The sequence below is a fragment of the Oncorhynchus tshawytscha genome, linkage group LG02, assembly GCF_018296145.1.
Source record: "Oncorhynchus tshawytscha isolate Ot180627B linkage group LG02, Otsh_v2.0, whole genome shotgun sequence".
Lineage (NCBI taxonomy): Eukaryota > Metazoa > Chordata > Actinopteri > Salmoniformes > Salmonidae > Oncorhynchus > Oncorhynchus tshawytscha.
In genome coordinates this window covers 8,877,328-8,882,997 of record NC_056430.1, presented here as the reverse complement: position 1 = coordinate 8,882,997, position 5,670 = coordinate 8,877,328, and the positions used below count along the sequence as shown (strand labels likewise).

Genomic DNA, 5,670 nt, shown 5'->3' with positions numbered 1-5,670 from the left:
ACAGGCTGACAACACTGAGACAACAGACTCTGGTGTGGTGGATTCCCCCTACATGACATGTGCTGCCCACAGATACAGCCGGGCCGGCTGCTTCCACACCGACATCTTCCTCTGCCAAGATACGGTGTGTTTAGTGACATACGGTTGGCTTTGAGTTGCTTGTGCTTTTGTGGAGAAGGTTGTGAGTTCAAGCCCCACTCGGGGCAGAGCAGATTACACTCTTGTGAGGTACATACTGCGCAGGAAGACAGGAAAGCCGGAAGACACAGGAAGACATGAAGACAGTTCGACACAAAGACAGGAAGGCACAGGAAGACAAAGACACAAAGACAGGAAGACAGACACAAAGACAGGAAGACAGGAATACGGTTAGACACAAAGACAGGAAGACAGGAACACAAGAAAAGACAGGAAGACAGGAAATCAGGTGACTTGGACAGCAGAGAGAGGTAGAAACAGACAAGACATATCATTCTGGAGAGGTTATAAGGACACCTCTGACCTGTAAATCGACTAACCCTAACTTTAACCAAACCCTTGAACCTAATCCTAACCCATACCATAAACTTAACCTAATTTTGACCAATTTTGAAATTAAATATCGTTTTGCAGGTCAGGAATGCCAATTTAGCCAATTCCTTATTATTCACTCAGAAATATATGCAGAAAACCCAAACATGCTGAAGTGATTTCTTAGGATACAGAAATACTGATACATTGTTTACCGTTGAAAAAAGGACAGAGGTATCGTGTGTGCGTCTGTCTTTGTGTGACACACAATGTCTGTGAACCTACTCTACCAAACATGCATCGTCTATACGTCTGTCACTGATGTCGCCCCCTTGTGGAAGGAATGCAGGAATGCACCACTCTACTCTCACTGGCTGACGAAGCTCCACAAAACCCTGTCAGCAAAAACAGCCCAAATCCTGTAAAGCACCTTAACAATGGACAATTATTAACGGACTCGTGGAGGTCTACCACTGAATACAAAGAGAGTCAGAGGGCTTAAAGTGTGTCTTTCAACTGTCCTTCAGACCTCATAGACCGGGACTGTATCATGACACACACCATACTGTTACAGACTTAACTTACACAAACTGTATTGCTGTGATGTGGCTGACCAGACCTACAGAAGCAATGCTCAAAATTCACATTGAGTCTCAACAAAATCCTGTGGGTCTGGTTAAAGTCTTTCTTCCGAGTTCCACGACAGGTGGAGGAACTTTATATCACAACACAACCGTCAGTCAGAGAGAGAGACTAAGAGGTATTATTTATGTAACAATATGCTGTGAGTCACACACAGGGCCTGTTTAGGCTGTGAAATTAGGAACAAACTAATTAACAAAGACTCTGTGTGTGTGGACACATGCGTATGTATGTGCACAATGATATTTGTGTGCGTCAACCCGTACTGTGACATAACAGTCCATCTGTACACCGTTCCCCTCCTCTGGGACCACGTCTCCAACTATTAGACATACCAGTAGTCCTCTCTGGGACCACACCTCCAACTATTAGACATACCAGTAGTCCAGTCTGGGGCCACACCTCCAACTATTAGACATACCAGTATTCCAGTCTGGGAGAGAGTATTGATGGCTGTCTCGTACCAGTAGTCCAGTCTGGGAGAGAGTATTGATGGCTGTCCTGTACCAGTAGTCCAGTCTGGGAGAGAGTATTGATGGCTGTCTCGTACCAGTATTGATGGCTGTCTCGTACCAGTATTCCAGTCTGGGAGAGAGTATTGATGGCTGTCCTGTACCAGTAGTCCAGTCTGGGAGAGAGTATTGATGGCTGTCTCGTACCAGTAGTCCAGTCTGGGAGAGAGTATTGATGGCTGTCTCGTACCAGTAGTCCAGTCTGGGAGAGAGTATTGATGGCTGTCTCGTACCAGTAGTCCAGTCTGGGAGAGAGTATTGATGGCTGTCTCGTACCAGTAGTCCAGTCTGGGAGAGAGTATTGATGGCTGTCTCGTACCAGTATTCCAGTCTGGGAGAGAGTATTGATGGCTGTCTCGTACCAGTAGTCCAGTCTGGGAGAGTGTATTGATGGCTGTCTCGTACCAGTATTCCAGTCTGGGAGAGAGTATTGATGGCTGTCTCGTACCAGAGAGAGAGAGAGAGAGAGAGAGACTTCTGTCACTGCACTGAACTGTCATTTATAAAGGAGTGGCACTAATTGTAGTCAACGTTGTACAGGAAAGGTATCTAACCTTGTTCTGCAGATCTGTTGACAGATTTTAGATCAGAGAATGTGACAGAGTGTGACAGAGAGAAAGGAAGAAGGAGATACTGTGTGAGACCAGTGTGAATCTTTAGAGACAAAGGGAATATCTGCTCACTATTTTGCTGGTCACAAATAAGATACTTTGACAACGCTTAGATGATACAAACACTAATCAGAATGAATTTACACATTGCCAAAGCTGTGTCTGTATTAAGAAACAATATTGTTCAGCACACTGCATCACTTATTCAGAAACTGATTTATAGCTACAGGATATACCTGTTGGTGATTTAAACCCCAAATTTATATTTTCTAAATAATCACACATATTCCTCACATTCTATTCTTTACCTGAAATGATTTTTTGACTCAAGTCAACTTCCATTTACCTGTATGCCAGAGGAAATGAAGACTACTCTATTCACTCGTTGTAACGGCCGTTGGAAGGAGAGGACCAAGGTGCCGCATGGTACATGTTCATGCTTTTATTCATGGAACTGAACACTGATTAACAAACCAACAAAGAGAACCAACGGCACCGAAACAGTTCTGTCTGGTGCAGACACAAAAACCGAAAACAACTACCCACAAAAAAAAAAAAAAAAGCTGGGGAAAAAGCTGCCTAAGTATGGTTCTCAATCAGAGACAACGATAGACAGCTGCCTCTGATTGAGAACCACACCCGCCAAACAACAAAGAAATAGAAAACATAGAAAATGAACATAGAATGCCCACCCTAGTCACACCCTGGCCTATCCAAAATAGAGAATAAAAGCCTCTCCATGTCCATGGCGTGAGACTTGTACAGGGAGCCGGAACCTTTCCCTGGACACATTAACAATTGGCCATTTTGAATTCTAATTCACCAATAGAAGAAAAAAAAAGAAAAAAACAATGGTAATCTGTCTCACTAATGCAGCCTGGGTTTTTAGAATGGTTGGGATATTGAGAGAGAGAGAGAGAGAGAGAGAGAGAGAGAGAGAGAGAGAGAGAGAGAGAGAGAGAGAGAGAGAGAGAGAGAGAGAGAGAGAGAGAGAGAGGAGAGAGGGAGAGGGAGAGAGAGGGAGAGGGAGAGAGAGAGGTGTGTGTGCTTCCTCTCTGGCTGGAGTTTATCAGGTAGTGGAGATTGTAGTGCTTCAACTAAACTTCAGCTATGTGGATGTGTCTCTAGACTCTAGAGAGACTTAAGGGTGGAACTTTAAAAGATAGATGAAATCATAATAGTTTTAAACATCTACAGTTTTTGTCATTTTTTAAGAAGAAGAACCAACACAACTGTACTGAATAGTCAGAACCAGAGAAGAAGAAGACATCTGACCCTAAAAAGAAAGACAAATCTAACTCTTCTGCATCTGGCTTCTTTCATCTAAAATGGCGGAAATGTGGCTGACTCCCTCTGTGATCTGCATGTGAGACAGACAGACACACACAACAGCTTAGTCAATCCATCTTCCATGTCAGCTGAAAGGCAGGAAGCATTGCCCGGGCCCACTACTGCTGCTGCCTTTCCTCTGGCCGTCTGAGGCCTGCGTGTTAGATTAGGAGCACTGGTGAGAAAGAGCTGTTTAATGACGGACTGCTCCGCTCTGCTCTGCTAGACAGTCAGCTAAATACACTGTGGCTACAGGAACTATTCCAATACTACAGATACTAGCTGTAGGTACTAGCTGTAGATACTAGCTGTAGACACTAGCTGTAGGTACTAGCTGTAGGTACTAGCTGTAGATACTAGCTGTAGACACTAGCTGTAGGTACTAGCTGTAGGTATTAGCTGTAGATACTAGATGTAGGTACTAGCTGTAGGTACTAGCTGTAGGTACTAGCTGTAGGTACTAGATGTAGGTACTAGCTGTAGACACTAGCTGTAGGTACTAGCTGTAGGTACTAGCTGTAGGTACTAGCTGTAGGTACTAGCTGTAGATACTAGCTGTAGGTACTAGCTGTAGGTACTAGCTGTAGGTACTAGCTGTAGATACTAGCTGTAGATACTAGCTGTAGGTACTAGCTGTAGGTACTAGCTGTAGATACTAGCTGTAGACACTAGCTGTAGGTACTAGCTGTAGGTACTAGCTGTAGATACTAGCTGTAGACACTAGCTGTAGGTACTAGCTGTAGGTACTAGCTGTAGATACTAGATGTAGATATTAGTTGTAGATATTAGTTGTAGATATTAGCTGTAGATACTAGCTGTCTGTACTAGCTGTAGATACTAGCTGTCTGTACTAGCTGTAGATACTATTTGTAGATACTAGCTGTAGATACTAGCTGTAGGTACTAGCTGTAGATATTAGCTGTAGGTACTAGCTGTAGGTACTAGCTGTAGGTACTAGCTGTAGGTACTAGCTGTAGGTACTAGCTGTAGATACTAGCTGTAGATACTAGCTGTAGATACTAGCTGTAGATACTAGCTGTAGGTACTAGCTGTAGGTACTAGCTGTAGATACTAGCTGTAGATACTAGCTGTAGATACTAGCTGTAGGTACTAGCTGTAGGTACTAGCTGTAGATACTAGCTGTAGATACTAGCTGTAGATACTAGCTGTAGGTACTAGCTGTAGATACTAGCTGTAGATACTAGCTGTCTGTACTAGCTGTAGATACTAGCTGTCTGTACTAGCTGTAGATACTATTTGTAGATACTAGCTGTAGATACTAGATGTCTGTACTAGCTGTAGATACTAGTTGTAGATATTAGCTGTAGGTACTAGCTGTAGATATTAGCTGTAGGTACTAGCTGTAGATACTAGCTGTAGGTACTAGCTGTAGGTAATAGCTGTAGGTACTAGCTGTATGTACTAGCTGTAGATACTAGCTGTAGATACTAGCTGTAGGTACTAGCTGTAGATACTAGCTGTAGGTACTAGCTGTAGATACTAGCTGTAGGTACTAGCTGTAGATACTAGCTGTAGATACTAGCTGTAGATACTAGCTGTAGGTACTAGCTGTAGATACTAGCTGTAGATACTAACTGTAGGTACTAGCTGTAGGTACTAGCTGTAGATACTAGCTGTAGATACTAGCTGTAGATACTAGCTGTAGATACTAGCTGTAGGTATTAGCTGTAGATACTAGCTGTTGATACTAGCTGTAGATACTAGCTGTAGGTACTAGCTGTAGAACTAAGGCCAGGAGTTTTTCCTGGTATGGTGACGCGAAGAGGAGAAACTATTGACCCCGTGACCCGTCTCTTAGACAAAGCAATGACAGTATCATACATCGTCCATTTAGCTTTTCAGGTGGAGATCTTTTTCCCAAATCCACACTATTCTTTTCTCAGCATTTGATATAGTTTCCTACAGGTTTGTGGCCTGGTTGTCATGTGAGTTAGCCGGAGCAGGCTCTTTCTGAATGATTCTGGGTGAATAAACAGAAAGCTATTCAACACAGCCAGGCTAGTCAGTCTAATGTTGTCAAACCAATCTGACAGTGGCTGATTAAA

General features: G+C 43.3%; 1 long non-coding RNA gene across 1 annotated transcript; it reads right to left on the bottom strand.

The window, feature by feature from the left end:
* Positions 1-1,738: 1,738 nt before the first annotated feature.
* On the bottom strand, positions 1,739-2,805 carry LOC121840698. Its single transcript, XR_006079827.1, has 2 exons — positions 2,622-2,805; positions 1,739-2,101 (listed from the first exon to the last, which is right to left on the bottom strand). It is a non-coding gene; the product is annotated as an uncharacterized LOC121840698 (long non-coding RNA).
* Between the last annotated feature and the right edge of the window lie 2,865 nt (positions 2,806-5,670).